Source organism: Accipiter gentilis, chromosome 26, assembly GCF_929443795.1.
Source record: "Accipiter gentilis chromosome 26, bAccGen1.1, whole genome shotgun sequence".
In the NCBI taxonomy this organism is placed as follows: Eukaryota; Metazoa; Chordata; class Aves; order Accipitriformes; family Accipitridae; genus Astur; species Astur gentilis.
Genome location: NC_064905.1, coordinates 3,286,112 through 3,304,712, shown reverse-complemented (window position 1 = coordinate 3,304,712; position 18,601 = coordinate 3,286,112). Strand labels below are relative to the sequence as shown.

General features: G+C 42.5%; 1 protein-coding gene across 1 annotated transcript in view; it reads left to right on the top strand.

Annotated features, from left to right (window-relative positions):
- MATR3 (matrin 3) overlaps positions 1-18,601 on the top strand; it is a 1,017,354-nt gene that overhangs the window by 199,468 nt on the left and 799,285 nt on the right. The gene's annotated exons all lie outside the window — the stretch shown is intronic.

Genomic DNA, 18,601 nt, shown 5'->3' with positions numbered 1-18,601 from the left:
CAAAACTACATATGGAAATTAATATCCTAATTAATAAGCGTTCATGAAGCACAAAATATTAAGGGCAGACAGAAATAGCTGGAGTGCTTCTATGTCACGACACACTCGGGGCACAGAGGTTGGCAAAGATGTGTTAGATGTACAAAAATATTTGGAAATTTTTCCAGTCTTTCCACTCCAATCCTCTGTGTGAGGATTATATGCAAACGTCTCACAGCACTCAAAGCCAATTTACAACGACGTGATAAACCAACTACCAAATCCACTCTGTCTCTCCATCTCCAGCATTCTTAGACGCTGATGGAGCAAAGAAACTAAAGGGAAATAAACTGATAAACACGCCAGAAAAATTTCTGAGGGCTCATAATTCAGATCTAGTGAAAAAATTCTTTTTCATCCCTGTTTTCTAGTTTCCACCAAGAGGTACAACACCCGACAGGTTTGAACAAAGTTGCTTGTATAACTCCTGAACCAGGCAACTGCTGCCCTTCCACTGGGAACCCACCAAACAGGTTACTGGAGCTTTCAGTTTCTTATGTACCCCTACTCAGATTGGTTTTCCATCTAAAAGGAACAATGCCAATTTTTACTACAGGAGGATTTAGCCCAGACAACTCCAAAATGACAAATATCGCCAGATTATTTGGGGGTTTGTTTGTTTGTTTTGGTGTTGAATCTATCATAGACTGACCATCGAAAATGTTAATCCTGAAATACTTTGAGAAAGCTGTAGTTACAACAAAGAAATTCTATGGCTGATCCCAATAGTTAAACCAAAGAACCAGAACTATCCTTCAACAGCAGCTCTGGTATCTACCCAATAAAAATTATATTAGACAAGCCAAAACCATGACTAACAAGAAACTAAATTCACAAACATGTCATATGTACAAATATCAATCCCATGGCATGATCCGTCTTCCCAATTAAGATGCGCTTTGACAAAGCCCCTGAGGGCAAGAAGGCCGTTGAGCAGTTGCCCACTCAAGCTTTCTACCCAGCACTTCAACCACTGCAAAGACAACGTATGACCACGGGTGGGGAAAGTAATAATAGAAAATGTGAGGTATGACAATCGCAACACACTGGTTTTAAAGTCTCTGTGAGGGAAGAAGAGCTCTGAATAGCAAAAATACATTAGCCAATAGTAAGGCAAAGGAATCAGAACTGTAATCAAACAGCAGAGTTTGAATCGTTGGCACCAAACCTGAATGAAGGAAATGTCTTTAGAAGATGGGCAGGAAAGCTGAAGTCAGAAATGGTGAGCTGTGCCCTGCCGTCACTGCCTCCCTCCGAGCTTCAGCGTGAAACTATCAGCTCAAAGCCTTGGTCTTCAAGAGTCTAGTCTAGAACAGTATCTCGCGAGATCTGTGAGGCAGGCAAGCATCAAAATGTAGATTTTTTTTTTGCCATGCTGGTGATGCCAATCGTGGATTAGTGATATCTTCCCTCCTGCTCAGTAGGTTAAATGCACCAGGCTCATGATAGGAGTTACTGAGTCTCACAGAACTTGGTTCCCCTAACTGATACTAAGCAAGCCTCACTTTGTTTACACAACTTTCTATTTTCTTTGAAAGTTTAGCTGCTTCCTAGACAGATGCCACAACAAAACTTTTATTAAGCCTCTTTTCATGCCAACTGCTTCATGCTTATTACTCATTCATCAGTCTCGAGATCTCTATAGCATGTCCTACACCAGCAGTGTCCTCGCTCTCCCAAATCTGAACCTGTCTCCTGTGAGGTGAGATGACATGAATTTGTGGGTAGCTGAGCATCTCCCCTCTCTCTCAGAGCCCTTCAGAAAAGAAGCATGCTAAAAGTTTGCATTTCAAGAAGACGCTGGACATCTTTATGGACGAGAAATCCATGGAGGGCCAGTGCATTGCAAAAGCCATGTGCAGTCCAGGAAGACAGTGCAGCTGGATGTTGGAAGAGCACAGGAGGAAGCCATGTGTACGCTCACCCTGTCTCGACACTCCTCTTCAGGCCTCCCAAACAGCCTTTGGAGAAAGGACATTTGGTCTGATGTAGAATGGGCAGAAAGAACATGTTCTTATGTAGCTAGGCTTCCTCCTAGGCTACTTAAGACAGCTTGGCTATGCACAGGCAGCAGTCATTACCCTGCCAGCCATCTTATCTGATGGATGAGGCACAGTAGCCAACAAGTCATCAAGAAATGCTACTAAGCGGCTTCCCAGAAGAGAGAATGGGGAGTTGTTGCGAGATACACGGCAGGAGAGCATGGAGCCACACCAGTCCCCGGGTGTCCACCAGCCGATGGTCAGCGGACAGCGCTGGCACCTGAGCCCACTTCGCCTACAGATGGGTCCTGGGCTATGGCCAGGCTATCTGCAGAGCTTCAGCTGACAGATCCATCCACCTGAAGCAAAGTGGTGATGAAGTAAAAATAGAATAGCAAAGCAAAATAGAAAAAAATTGTCAAATACAGCTATACACAAAGCAAGCAGCTGCTGCAATAAAGTGTGTCAGGTTATACTGCCTCTACTCCAGGAATCCTATTTTCTTTTTAAAACTGCTGGTTTTCAGAAAAGAGTTTTTAAAAGTTTACTGAGCTCACATAATATCACACTGTAAAATGTCCTATTGACCTAAAACAGTCTTGTAATATTATTTTATGCTGGAAGAAAACCTGGTTTAAACTTTAAACCTCTGGAAAACTTGACATGTGTCATTATAATACATTGCATGCTGGATACTTGAGCTAGTGATGGGTGAAATGCAGAAGACTGAAGCTTATCTCATATTTTTTACTCCAGAAGTCAGGCTAAAACCAGGGGAGTGTCAGATTAATGAGATTTCTGGCACTTTCTGCTTCTAGGGGGGTACAGCCCTTCCTGGGATCTCTAGTCTTGGTTTCATGAATGATGCCAAAAAAAGGGATCTCAAATGCAGGTTTCTATAATGGCAACTTACCAACCGACACCAAAAGCTTGGACAGAATGCTATACGATTTGATCGAGCTTGCTTGCAACCCACAAGAATAGTGCAATGAAAATCACCTACAGAATACTTTAAACAAATCAGAGAGCTCTGACAAAATATATAGGATATGAAATCAGAAGAAAGCAATTTTAGTATTTCCGTCACCAATATAAGCCTCAGTATTAAATTGAAAATTCTAATCATTACATACACAATAATTTGGAGAGAGGCTCTTTATAGCATTTTGCAAAGACAGACCGAGGCTGGACTTCAGAGAAGACTGAATTTATATCCTAAATAATTACACAGCAAAACTGTGATCATTGCTGATACATTATGGACTCGGTACAGCACAAAGTAGTATGGGCACAGGAATAAATCATTAGGTTCTACACATCAGTACTACTCCAGCTTAGCTGCACTTTCTCATTTCAGCTAAGAGTATGGCATATTGGTCCCAGAAGAGAGACACTAAAATACACCCACTGAGGACCTTACTCTGCGAACCCTGGTTCAATACTTTTCAGCCAAGGGGAACCTATATTTAAGGCTCACATTGTGATTACTGTGTCCAGCAAAAATTTCCCAGCAATAACAAAACCCAATATATTTAACTAGTAGAATACTACTAATAATAATGTAGAACAATGATGATAGGAATCATGTAGAAAGTATTTAGAATCAGAGCATCATACTAATTATTGAATAAAGCTTGACTAAAACAGCTTTTAGGATGAAGGAATTTAATAAAACTTTTCCAAACCTGACTGCAAGGTCAGTTCAGATTTCTCAGGCTTAAGTGGAATTAAGGTGGATGGGAGATTATTTTAAACCCAAACCAGTTTCTTCATTTCCATCCCAGTATGAATTTTGCTAAATGGTTCTTCACTTGGGAACGCTGCCCTGGATGCAGCAAGTGCTTCATGGCACTTACATTCCTAGATGTGGCTGGGCATTGCTATGGATATAGCTGAGTTTCATGCTAGCTATTACAGTGTCAAACCAAATTCAAATACTTTCATTCATTGTCCACAGACCAATGTACAAAGACTCTTAAATAATACCTGGAACTCTGGAACTTCATCCATATGGAATGCTGTAATGTGTTTGTATTTGAAAGACATTTTCCTTCTTCTAGAGCTCAAAACTGGCCAGACCTGGGCCCAGTTGAGTCAAATCTCCTGACCTACTCACGCCTAATTATTCTGATGGCCCCATAGCAGACTGCAGCATTTTTGTAAGCAAATGTGCTTAGCAGACTCATAGTTCTTACTCTGAAGCTACAAATTATTTTTACTTCAGTGTTAAAACTCAACAGGTCCAACATTCATGGATCAAAATTTCAGATGAAGTCAGTGTATTAGGTAGACCTCAAATATTTTACCAGCTACTGAGAACAAAACAGGAGACAGAAACCATGGGGGTTAGAGGTGCAATTTTCATGGCAAAAGGGCCCAATTTTCTTCTCCAACAACTTAATAAACACTAATAGTAACTGTTATGTGACACAAAAATCTCAGAGAAAACAACTTGTTTTAATAGATTATGAAAAATGTTAGTAATTCCATTGCTTTTCATTTTTTGGTTGGACATTGCTGCTGCTGAAGAAGCTGCTTTCTTGTTTTCCAATTGATCAGTGTGAGGAATCTCAAAACAGATTGAGGATGAGATGCATCACTTGTTTTCTGTCTATTACAGAAAAAAATCTTGTATTTTTCTTTGTTTAGAAGTAAGTATTTGTTTGCTGCTTAAAATAAAGATGTCTTCTAAACTTACCTGGAGAAGTTTTTTCCCGCTCTAATCCTGCCTCATGGAGAAGATGGCATTTAGTAAGAATACTTACAGCTGAAGGGAGAGGGGGTGTGAAGGCATAGAAGAAATGAAACGGGGAAAAGCAATCTTTCCAAGACATCCAAAGTCCTCCAATTCTCACATTTCATTCTCTCACGTTCCCCCTCCTCTTCATAAGCATCTCTATTCCCATGTTCACTTGTTTACTTAATGTGCCACCACTCAGACTGTGCATTTTTTCACTTGAAACGAAACAGGCTGTTGTCCCTCCTCGTCAAGGATGCTAGCAGGCAGGGAAAACGGTGATACAGCGCAAGTGATATGGCTATTGTGCTGGAAACTCTGTGTGTCTACCATCACAACGCTTGCCAGCTCTATCAATATATGTTTAAATATCATCGCTGTTAGTAAGGACATATGACATAAGACACTGAAATCTCACCTCTTCCTGAAGCATCTTAAGGTCTAGCCTTTCATAAAAAGCTTCAGGTGACAGAGTCTACCCAGGCTGGACTTTCCTTCCCCTAGACACAGCCCCTGGAGACCTGGCACACCTTCCAGGACACTGGTCTACATGCTCCCCCACTGGAAGTAAGTTCTTGTTGATTTTTTGATTTATTTTTTTTTTAGATTTATTTCTGGGGGCTCTGTAAAACTGCCAGAGATGACATAGAAAGCAGTTAGTGAGGAAGAAAGAAATGCTGGCAGCAACATGTGAACTTTGTGCAAGAGAATCTATAGTTGGAGATGGTTGTAGCACAGACACCAAGCACCCCGTAAAATGTTTCAGATCTCCCGAGCACAGCTCCAATAGGCTTTGAAGTGTTGACATCACATAAAATAAAATGCATCGCAGTCCAAATTATCGCATTGGTTTTTCCCCCTCTCCTCACTTTGATGGCTTCTACAAAGCATTTTATATGGTTGAATAAATTTGAGTAACTCTTTACAAGTAAATCAAACCAAAATGGTTTTTTTAAAAAATGTTGGATGCTTGCTACTAGCCTCCTTTGAAAAAATAAAGTGTGTTTCCAAATACGCTGCATACAAGATGGTGTGATGCAGCCTGATTGGTAAACAGCAATGAAGATGAATACCTCTCAAATGCACTGTGATTTTTCATCCTCAGACAACCACTGCTTCCTAAATTAATGACCAGTTTGTTGATTAATTGACAGCCTCTACCTAAAAATCAATTGTCTTTCCTCTCACTTATGTTCTGCCTTTTTGTGCAAGTGGCTGCGTGAGGTTTGCAAAAATAAAATTTGCAAATTAAGATTAATTTATAACAGGATCCTTGGCCAGATCTCCCTCTATGTTGCAGCAGATGGACTTTTGTGTGAAATATTTTTCCTTAGTTGCTATAGAAACATGCCAACATATTTCTGCTTAAGTGATTTGCTGGAGAGCTGTTTGTTGTGTTGCCCAGTGCTGACAGGAGTGAATCATTTTTAGTTTTCAGTCAAGGATGATTAAAACCTGGTCTCTGGGTGTCTTACTGCTGCAAACTGCTACTTACAAGAGGGACATACTGTTAAAGTCATTATGTCTGGGACATTTGAAGCATGCCTTCAAGTAAACCAGGCAGGTGGAAGGTTAAAGTTACAAAAATGGCTAAAAGCTGAGAAAAACTCAAGGCTTACACACAACTGTGCATAAAGAAAAGGCAGAAAAGTTATGATGACCTTTAAAAAAAGGATTTATAAGATAATAGGTTCTAGAAGCCAATTATGATGCAAACAACCCCCAAATGGTATTTATTATGCAAAAAGACAGGTCATATGCTTTTTCAAAAGGCATTGTTTGAAGGAATGAATCAAGTTCATCCACGTCACGTGCTGGCAAATACCCCGCCTGCAGCAAATGGCAGCAGGTATGGTCCCACACAAGTCCCACATCACAAATACACAGCTTAGGGGAATCCCTAATCCCGGTGACGTGTTTTCTATTAAATCGGTGCTGAAAGCCCTTTGCTGTTCAGACTACACTGAACTTAACCTCAACAGTATCAAGCTGAAGATGCTGGAGGCAGACTTGAGCTGTTTGTGCCCATGCTGCTTGTAGGGTCAGAGCGAGACTCCCTATGTATCTGAGTCTCCTGGCCTGACAAACCAGTCCCAGCCACAGCAGCAGCAGTGGTGTCGAAACCGTGATGGAGGTGGGCTTTGTGCTACGCTGCCCTGTCCCTAAGTACCGGCTATGGCACAGCACGTGTCTGTTCCCAAACGTGGGAGCTCGGAAGCTAAGGGAGAGTCAACATGTAGGTAAAGTGAATGATCAAAGCATTTGACTTTCTGTGAATCCGTGTTCCAGGGTAAGCTGGCAGAATAGATACACCCTCAGAAAGTGAAATTACAGAGCTTTGCTAGGGAGCTGACAAGCCCCCCAATTTCTAAGGAGCTGGTACCGAAGACTATTTTACCTGTTCTTCCACCCTCCTGCTGTGTGCCTCAGTTCTTCCACTTGTAAAACGCCGCAGAAGACACTGACCACATGCTGATGCTGTGGGATCTACCAATTAAAGTTTTCTGCAAGAAGCAGATCTAATTACACAGCAATTGGAGGCTCACAGCATTTCAGGAAGCTGCATGAAAAGAAGCAAACCCTGAGGTTAAACTGAGGAAGCAACTCCCTATTCCCTTAGAAGCAAAACTGCAGATACGTCCATGTTATTAAATCACTTGTTAAACCTAGAGATAAATTTCTCTGTTTTGGAAACAATATGATGTAATTGAATGTTAAAAAGTATGTTTCTTAATAAACTTTTATCCAGAGCTAGCTGCCAAGCCTCCCTCCTTTTCTTAGCTAGCCATGAGAAGTGCTGCTCAGTATTAGCACTTGAGCCTTATATGGGTGGACCTTCAGAGGTGTTTATAATAGGCTCTTTAACTGGCATTTTCTCTCCATTTTAACATTTTCCTCATTTCTGTCCCTATTTTTTGAAGTACACTCCCACAATGGCAGCTCTCCAACTCCTCTTACCTCCAAGTGAAGGGCAGGCTACCAGCTACCTTTATAGTTAAAGCCAATTTTTCTGCTTGGCCAGCTTGCAGGGGATCTTAGTCCATGGAATAGTTGATTGTCTGCCCATGGCAAGCATATGAATCATCCCTCCAAAAAGTATAACCTCTGCTGTCCTTCACTGAGACGTCTAGGAGGCCTGAAGGGCCAAAAGGCTCTCTGGATATGTCTAATGTTATTTCAGGATGCCCAAAGCTGTATGATTTAAAGATAATTTGCAAGAGACGGAGGGCCAGGGAAGTTGACCTAGAAAGTAGTTTGGTTCTTGGTACCATGAGTGTAAGCCTCGAGTAAGCCCGTGAAGTTAAGTACCTACTCTAGAGAAATATAAGCAGAAGAAGCAAGCACTACTCTAATCCACGTTCCTTCAGCACCCAACTTGGGAGCCCTCAATGAGTTACTTGGATTTTTGTCATCTGGTGCCCCCATGTATCCCAGCACATGCAAACTCAACCCTCCACCCTCTGTGCTAATTAGGAAAGTACATTTTTATGCCTGAGGCATAAGAATCTGGCAGCAGAAATAAATTATTCGATGTGTCCATCACTGCCTCGTTGAGAACACACGTCTAGAAGAGGATATATTCCTGTTAGCAATAACTTCACCTCACTGCAGATTTTGTAAAATTATAGCAGGGCTTCAAACTTGGGGATTCGAGTTCCCTTTGTTTGGGGGAAGAGGCAAGTTTTGGGATGTTTCATATTTATTAAATCTATTCTCCAGGTGCTTCTAAAATAGTAACAGTAAAGAAGTCAAAATTCCCTTCCCAGCCATCATATGATCCCTGTAGTTGTGGAGCATGAACTTTTCTGGAGGCTCCAATACTGGAAACTGCTATGCCTTTTAATTTGGACAGGTAGATAGTACTATTGAACTCAATCAGACATCTTACAGATTAATGGAAAACACCGCTCTGCTTTCTTTGGCATTGGGCAATAGTTTGGAAGCATCCTTCAAGAATTAAAAAAAAAACCAACAGTTGGCTGAATGTCTTACTTGTGAAAAGAAATGAAGCTTCAAATGTTCTTCCTCATCAAAGACTCCTCCTCTGTTAGAGATGGGGACTAGGTAGACCCTTGGAAGGATCCAGAATGGGACTCTCATGCTCCTGGGTTCTTAAGTTTGCTACAAATCAATGTGTCTCTTCCATGAGTTTCAGGGAGCACTTGCATTAATAAAAATGTAGTTCTGTTTTCACGCTATTTGCCTTTTGGCACTGATGTAGACACGGATGACTAAAGACAGATAAGGGGTGGGTACAAAGCAACAGGCTCCAGATTTCCTATGTATTTAACAGCAGATCATTTGGAAGGTTATAATGCTCCTGTCACAGAACACAATGATTGGATTAGGTCTCATTTAAATTACCACAGGATCCAGCTTGCTTTTAAAGGCTCTGCTTGCTTCCTATTGAGAGAGACAGAAAATACCGAACAGAAATATTTGTTGAAAGCTCTGAGGTTTCCCCTTGGCCACAGGTGATAGTACATCTTGTGAAGTCAAGTTCTTCTTGATCCTTTTAACTTGCACTGCTGGGCTTTATCTACCACACCTGCAGGATGTCATGAACTTCCAGGAGAGTACTAACAATTTACATCTCCAGCCCCTAGGTGTATTATCTGTTCCTAGCCAACGCTATGAGAAAGGCAAAATGGTTTCCCATCTCCTTCATCCTTGCTCCTGCCAGTTCCTCCCTGAGTCTCCAAAAAATGAAACTAAACAAACCCCTCCCCAGCTTGTCATACCTACATCATCATGAAAACACATCACCTACAGTCCAGTTACTAGGTGGAAGAAGAAGACACTCACCTACGGTAGAAGATGCAATATCCCAAGGAAGTGCTTCAGTTCTGGTAAGCCTGCGAAGTGAAGGAACTCTTTTCCATTATCCCAGAAGTATTTTGCCCACTATCTGTAGGCTCTTCCTCACTAGGTTTCTGTGGAAGTCATCCCCCTCCTGAAATGCCACTTCACTGCCAAAAGGAATGCCACCCCTTTAGACACAAGGTCTCTGTGAAGCAGCAATGACTGTCTCTCGTCCGGGAATATTTTTAATGTAGGCAAATAGGAAGCTTCTAGGCTGACTTGACTTTTTTCTATGAACACACAAGTCAGAATTTTTCAAGACAAGAGAATACCAGCTTTTTCCGTGTTTGTGCCTATCATGGTAACATTTAGCTGTGACAATGGCAGTGGAAATTTAATTTGAGTGAAATCCATATACAAGAATGACCTTATCCAGGGCAGATTTATATAAGTTTTGATGTGTAACTTGGTGACTCTTTACACTTGCAACTTCTTGAAGGGTCAGTGGCGGGTGTGGGAACGCTGTCCCATCACAACACAGCCAGTCTGAGAAGTCTCCCTAGGCTATGTATCAGACACTTACATTGACCAGCAGAAAGGAATCCTCATTTTGGTTTGGGTGGGAGGCTCTGCTATAAATACAAATACTAACTGTTACAGTTTTCAGGATAACAGTCATGAAGAAGAACAGTGCAAGAGGGATATGGGAGTCTGGCAGAAGAGACGCTAGGTTGTAACTATCTGAACTGTGAACAGCTCGCAGAGCCAGTGTGACCTGCCTCCAGAAAGTCACAGGCAGTGCTGCCAAACATTTATCCTATCTATTAGGACAAACTCTAAGTGGAACCGCACAAGACTACACTATAGAATAATATCACATCCCAGCAGTTGCAGGGATGCTCTATCCAGGGGTTTCAGTTAGCCTCTTGGAGGCAGAACCAGTAATGAAATGCATATAACAGACTAAAAAAATAGGTTTAAAATTGCTGCTAAGAATAGATGTTGCTTTTAAAAATGCCAGCTTGCTCAGCGTCAAGCAAATCATCATATGTGCTGCCACACGCCGAAGTGCCATGTAGGCAGGTAGATTAATAGAAAAAAAAATGTATTGCTCCAGTGACTATGGCCCAGGTATGTCACAACCTGGGAAAGGAAAGTCAGCTACCCATCTGCACTGCTGACAGCTTCTCTCCACTCCTCATGGCATGCTGCGAGACAGATGTGCAGATTGGTGGTTTTGGAATCGAGCAGTGTGTGGCACTTAGCCATGTCTCTCCAACTAATTTTGATGCATTTAGATGCAGGTTGCCACTACATTTCACATATGTCATCAAAATGAACATCTGACAACCACGGCAAGAACTGCAAATATTAGTTACTCTCCCTTTCCCCAATTTACAAATTCATTTTGATTATGCTTATGCTTCTATTGTGTTTACTTTTATATTCACTCAAATGCTTATTAAAACTGTATTTTAGTTTCATCCACTAATATTCACATGAAAAATGTTACATGACATACACCACCAGGTTTCACAAAACCTCCTGTCAGACTCTGACACAGAGACAAACAATCCAGACAGCGATTTATCCAGAGCTCTTCCAACAAGAACCATGTACATACATGAAATTACATTGTGTGAAAGCAAAACCCACAAAATTTATTTTAAGCTTTGCTCCACCCAACACACCTTAAGTTATTAGCCTAATTTTCCTGGATCCCTCTGGGGGAGATAGCCTACTTCTTTCCCGGTGTCTTCTTCCAGTTCTTTTGGTTATAACAATTATGCTTTAACCAGCCTGCAAGCAATGACCCATCATTTGCATTAATCACAACTAGCCAACGTATGTGAAATTTCAAATGCAGTATGAATCCACGCAGCTATCCTCTCAGAAAAGTATCTCCCAATGAGACATACAGAACATGCTTTTATTCACCACGTGCTTGTACAGCAGTAGCAAAATAGGCCCCACTGGCTTATAAAAGGGATCTGATCAGCCAAATATTGGGACAGTCTCTGCACCAGGGTATGCAGACAAGGCCATCAGTGTTCCTATAGATTCTATAGGTGACCCTCTCCTTCTGAATATGGACTGCATAATTGTTCCCAGCCTGGCAAGGGGAGCCCATGCTCCTGATGATGGTTAGGGGAAAAAAGTCAGCACCTGATCAGTTGTGGTAAGGAAGAACACCTGTGACAACAAAACCTGAAGACTTTTACTGAGTACCTTGACTAAAGTTTTGTCTTCAGTATTTTCGGCAACTGCACAACGTTCAGCTATATCCTCACAGCGGGTCCCCTTCCAGATGTAATCCTTCCCAGTGCAAGCTTCTGGAAGCACTTCTGCGTCAGGCTAAAAGGTGGCATTCCTGCTTTTATATTTTTACAACCTAATGTGACCTGCCATTCAGGTAGATGCACATTCGAACCATTTCTGATCCAACTGGCTAGAGAGCAATCACAGTGGAGCAGCTGCAACACAGGCTTTGGTGCAAGACACACAAATGCAAAGTAGGAGACGGTGGCTGAATCTGTCTTGTAGGCATGCTTCCAGAGATATGCAAGATAATTTTACTACAGACAGCTCAATGGCATCTGTAGTGCTGCACCTACACTTCTGCATAGAAACATCCTCCAAGAAAGAATAATCTTGAGACAGACTGTAGTCTGCAAAGTGCTTGCATTTACTTCAGGCTGAAAGGTTTTGCATTAATAAAAGCCATTAATTCATGCTTAACAACAAAAGGAAACAGAAAACGCTCCCTTCCCCCTCTTGTGCTTCCATTTGTCTCCATTCCATTTCTTTAACTTCAATAACTTGTGACCATTGCTGCCAGGAGATTAAAATCAAGACACAGAACATATATTCTCCATATGCTTTTGGTGTCTCAGCGTATCCAATGCTTCACATAAGACAGGATGGGTCCAACAGCACATCCTGCTATGTGCTCAACACTCCAAAGTTCAGCCACAACAAACCTTTAGAAATCTGAACACCGTAGCAATTAATTTTCCTATTTTTAAATCGAGACAACAGTAGCCTGTTGCAGGAACCACATTTAAAAACATAATGTAGCTTGACACTGTTGTCCACTGCTATGTACAAATACCCACTGAAGAACTCAGACTGAGAAGAGAATACTTGTAAAAGGTTCAAGAAAAAAGTAAGTAAACAAAAAGCCCTCTTTTGGAGGTAAGTTGAGTGACTTCACGGTGGTGCTCTCTCTAGAAAGAGAACAAAAATCACGTAAAGGAGGATACTGTCAACACCCTCATGTCCAATGGGCCTCAACTCCATCTTGGAAGAACCAGCTCCATGGATAAGACTGATGTCTCCATGCTAGTAAGGTTTTTCTGCACGACAGTAGTTAATGTTTGGTCACCACTAGTGCGCTAGAAAATAGGGTCCAGAGTCTCTCCATGTGGTCCACAAAAAACGCTGCTGACTAACTGCAGAGTTAGCCCTTGACCCACCTTTTTAGGGTGCTTTAGGGACAGTCTGACAACTCTGATTTCCTTCACAGGCCAACAATCTCAAAGTCACTGGGACATCAAGCTGTGCCCTATTGAACTACTCATGTTTTCTTTATTCCCTCGTGTGTTTTGTGTGGGCTTAGCAGGATTATTTAACAGGAACGCAGGATCTCATTGCCTCTGGCTCTCATGAAAATATCTTTTTTTCTCCAAGAGGAAGATGTTTAGAAAAGTGGATTATTTCCCTCTTAAATCCCTCCCTTCCAGCTTCAGCAGATTAAGCCTCATGTAACAAACAGACTCACAGTATCAGATGCTCTTAAATGCCCACAGACCTCTCCACAAGAGAGTTGCACTCTCATGAAGAAAGCCCTGCTGAGCCACGGTCTCAGTCCCCTAAAGCCACTCCCTGAGAGTTTCCATGTCTCCTTCTTCAAGGTACCTGTGGTGGGTTGACCCTGGCTGGACACCAGGTGCCCGCCAAAGCAGCTCTATCACTCCCCTCCTCAGCTGGACAGGGGAGAGAAAATATAACAAAAGGCTCATGGGTCAAGATAAGGACAGGAGAGATCACCTGCCAATTACCATCATGGGCAAACCAGACCTGACTTGGGAAAATTAATTCAATTTATTACCAGCCAAAATCAGAGGAGGATAATAACAAATAAAACCAAATCTTTAAAACACCTTCCTCCCACCCCTTCCTTCTTCCTGGTCTTAACTTCACTCCCAATTTTCTCTACCTTCTCCCCCCACAGCAGTGCAGGGGGACAGGGAATGCAGGTTGGGGTCAGTTCATCAGATGTTGTCTCTGCCGCTCCTTCCTCCTCAGGGGCAGGACTCCTCACTCGTCCCCTGCTCCAGCGTGGGTCCCTCCCACAGGAGACAGTCCTCCATGAACCTCTCCAATGTGACTCTTTCCCACGGGCTGCAGTCCTTCAGGAGCACACTGCTCCAGCGTGGGTTCCCCAGGGGTCACAAGTCCTGCCAGAAAACCTGCTCCAGCGTGGGCTCCTCTCTCCTCGGGACTACAGGTCCTGCCAGGAGCCTGCTCCAGTGTGGGCTTCCCACGGGGTCACAGCCTCCTTCGGGCATCCCCCTGCGCCGGCGTGGGGTCCTCCCCGGGCTGCAGGTGGAGATCTGCTCCACCGTGGACCTGCCTGGGCTGCAGGGGGACAGCCTGCCTCACCAGGGTCTTCATCACCACGGGCTGGAGGGGAATCTCTGCTCCGGCGCCTGGAGCATCTCCTCCCCCTCCTTCTGCACTGACCTGGGGGTCTGCAGGGCTGTTTCTCTCACATATTCTCCCATTGCTGCAATTGAGCAAGGTTTTTTTTCCCCTTCTTAAGTACGTTCTCCCAGAGGCGCTACCAGTGTTGCTGATGGGCTCAGCCTTGGCCAACAGCGGATCCGTCTCGCAGCCGGCTGGTATTGGCTCTGTCAGACACAGGGGAAGCTTCTGGCAGCTTCTCACAGAAGCCGCCCCTGTAGCCCCCTCGCTACCAAAACCTCGCCACACAAAGCCAATACAAGGACCTCAGTCCTAAACATTCACAGTCCTGCACCGGGGTATCCCTTTGGGTGCAGAAGGGACACCTCCCTACTACAACATGAAGTTTGGTTTGTATGGGGTGGCTAATATATTAATTTGTTTCTTATCAGGTGGAGCTGGAATTACACTAATAGTCCCTTAAATTAAAAGATGCTATGCAATGTAGTTTACATGGAACATGGAAGACGAGCTTGAGAGAAGTCCTCAACTCATCCAAGTGCCCATGGCTCTCCTGACTCCACCTGAATTGCCTCGCCTCTTCCAGCTAAAGATCTACCCCATCACTTTAGGGAAGCTCAGGAGTCCAAGCTGGTGTCATTTACTCTCCAAAACCCAGACAGTTAGCTGATGTAAATCACTCTTCCACTATAATAATTTCTATCAGCAGAAATCTGTTTGCCTTTAATTTACATCTCTCATGAATAAGTGTTACCCGTGTTACTGAAAACAACCCTCAGAGCATCCCAAGGTGTTAAGAGATAAGCTTAGAGCTAAAGTCATAAAGAATCTAGGGTTTTAAACATATAGCAGTTCAATATGCTGTATTTATTAGTAGTCCCTGAACCCACAATCTTCTACTAGTTTGCAGAGATCAGTGAATTAAAGATGGTGATGATACAAATATGCTTCCTTCAGTCTGGTCCTTAAAATTCCTCACTCCATCCTTGGAAATCTTAAATGAAATATTATTTGTGAGGTTCTGCAGTAAGAACACAGTCTGGGCGTAATAAATTACTAGCAGTAAGCTAAAGTTTTAAATTTTTTTTTCCAAACACAGAATCCTCTCCCTCCTATTAACTCTCCCGTCTCTATGGCTTTGTTGGGAGAGGGCTGTCAGCAGGAGCGTTTCCCTCCATCAGCCTCCCCTGGCTGCCAGCAGAATATGCCAACAGCCGTGAAGAGATGAGTCACAGTCTCAGGGGAGCACCTCTTTTAAGAATATTATGAAAGCGACTTCATAGTGAGAGGGGTCATAAAGCAGTGAGGGAGCAGGCAATGGGAAGGAGGGGAGATACTAGCCCCACTCGGAAAAATTTTCTCATGTGATGGCTCAATACATCTCTGAATCCAACATATAGGCAAAGTCCAGAGGTAATAAACACATTTATAGAACAGATTTTGGTGGGCATGGCCAGTCTAGCTGCAAAAGAAGCTGGGTTTCTTGAAAGCAGCTCATACTATGGGCAGTTTATATAATAGGAACAAGCAAAGTGCCAGGATCCAGATGTGCCAAGACTTCCCTCCACTGCCACCAAAGGAGTTATGCCAGCTTATATTCACTGAGGATCTGGATAGCATTTCAAATCTAATGTTAATATTAAAAATATTCTGCATTCAATACAAATATGAAGCTCTTGTTTGAGAAGCAAAACAAAATTCAGGGCCATAAATAGTAATGTATTTAACACTGCAAAATCATCCATACTTCTCAAGCAAAGTTCTCACTGAAGTCTTAGCACAAGATGACAACCAAAGCTAATATTGTTTGGTTTAGTATGACCACAGGAAGAACAATTCAGCACAGTGAATGTTCAAAATTAAGGGCTATTGCCACCTCTGAACTCATTTTGGCACTCATTTTTTCTGCCTTTTGTAAACCATAAGTTTCATTTGTTCTGGGGTTGAGTCATGATTTTCTCCCCTAACTAAAAAGGGGGTTCGTATTCATTTTTTATTATTTTAATACGGTTAGTATCCTATGTGTACATGAAGTATGAATCCAGGTAAGAAAACCAGGAAACTTTCCAAACACAGAAATACTTTGTATTTCATTTAGTCAATGTGGTTATGAAGTGGGATTCAATCGAAACTGTATGGGAGCTGAAAGCAGAGCACATATCCTGCACTCATGTAATTAAGAAAATGTAGGACTGGAAAAGGACAAGTCAGACGTATGATGTTTACATGTTCTTGTAATACAACTTTGTCTAGAGACTATAGAGTTGCACAGTTAAGTTCTCAAGAAGTCAGCTTAAATTCATTAAGCTTGTTAAAACTTTCATGTGTATAAGATGCACTATAACACAGTTGTATTGCAGGGCAACCAACTACTTCTAAAATACCATTCTCCTCTTCCCCCTAACGATGAAAGACTCAGAGAAACAAACTCATAATTGAATAATACGTAATTGCCATAACTTTTAGCATGAAAAGAATCAGTTTCTGTCACTCAAATTATGCAGATTAGCTGGTAGGAGAAGACATAAATGTGCCCCAATGTCTGACATGGGACAATAGATCTTGAAGCAGGAGAGTTTACATGTGAAAGCATCTGTCCTCCCTGAGCCTGTTTCTTTGTCACGAGTATGAATGGCTGTAATGCTGGGCTGGTACTGTATGAGACTCAGGGAAGGAGAATCAAATCCCCTGTTACCACGAAGTTTAAAGAAATGGCTTTTTCCTTTAGAGAAAAAAGTACTTTTGTAGGTGGTCCCCTTTACTCCGACATTGTCACAACCCTGTTCGGTCAGTAAAAAGGTCAAGTCACCATTTCCTCTATGAGTATTTTGGGCTAGCAGTCACAGGGGGAAATCAAAAAGCTAAAGGCAGGAGTTACACAACTCCTACTTGCACGTAAGTTGAAAAAAACAGAAGGAAGGAGACATCATTAGTAATACCTAAGAGAAGAATGGAAGCTGTAGGATTCAGCTTGACAACGAACAAGCTCTCCACTGGAGCTGAATAAACAGACTTGGAATCTCCCAAGGACAAATGGACCCTATCCGTAGAAGGGAAAGACAGAAGGGTGCCCTTTGGTTTTAGCATGACTCCCCTTGTCCTTGTCTGTAGCATCAAGAAAAGCCCTAGCTCAGAGGCAGACAGTGCCAACTGCTTTTCTCCAGGCATCTTGCCTAGAAATGCTTCATCTCTGCCAAGTCACCTCCTTGGCATAATATATTCCTTCGAAGGCAGTCAATTGTCCACAGACACGTAGCTCCATTTAGAGACACTTTTTAAAAGAAGCCCCCACCCCAACACATGATATTTTCTCATGCATGGTTAGGATTCCAGTATCCCATCTCTATCAACATGGATTTGATCATCCAGGGTGAAATCTTTGCTTAAATGGAAGTGGTTTGCTCCCAGAGACCAAGAGCTTTTCTGGGAATTAATGTTTTCTGTAACCTTGACTGGGAGCCACTGCAAAGGCTCTCCAAACATGAAATACCCTAAACTTGAAAACCTCACTGGATGGTATGAAGATACGTCCAAGCAGTAGCTGATGTTGGGGAAGTGTGCTGTGCTGATGACAATCTTGGAGACAGGTTCCTCCACGTAGCCACAGGAGATGGCAGCGTGAGCAGTGGCGATTCACATCTTCTGCAGTACTCTTCCCTAACACGGCTCACTTGCCCTGGTGGCTCAGTAGAGGGTGGAAATTAATTCAAACTATTTTTATTAGACTGCTTGTTGCTATACAACATATCCATTCATTAGAAAGAGGAACATTGTAGTTCCTCTTATCCCCTTCCAGAGACATTTCAAATAGGTGGAGGTTTAAATACCACAAGTGAAAGCTACAGACATAAATTACATATTTGTTTGTGTGAATCCACACATGGCTAACCTTACAGAACGTAACCCAAACCCTAATAATGGGACCCAGATTGAAATGGAAACCAGCTCTCCACAATGAGATACAGATTCTCATGTCTGAGAAGTTTGCAGTCAGCTACAATAAAAATCAAGAGCTACAGCCCGGCCAGCCCCCGAGTCTCCATAAATATCAATTTTCCCTTTTTTTATTGTTAGCAGAAGAAGCTTGGCAGTGGCATGTCACCACACTATTAGTAAACACACGTTATTATAAACACAGAACAGAGATCATAATAACCATCAAGAAAAAAGAAGGAAGAAATTACACAACTACCCGACTCCTAAGAAAACAATTTCAGGAATACAAGGCAGTTCTAGCTGGAAATGTCACTGTGGTATCCCGCACCTGATGCTTTCTGCCACCCCTCTCTGAACTTTGACGCTACGTGTGAAGCCAGAAAAGAAGCTGTGAAAA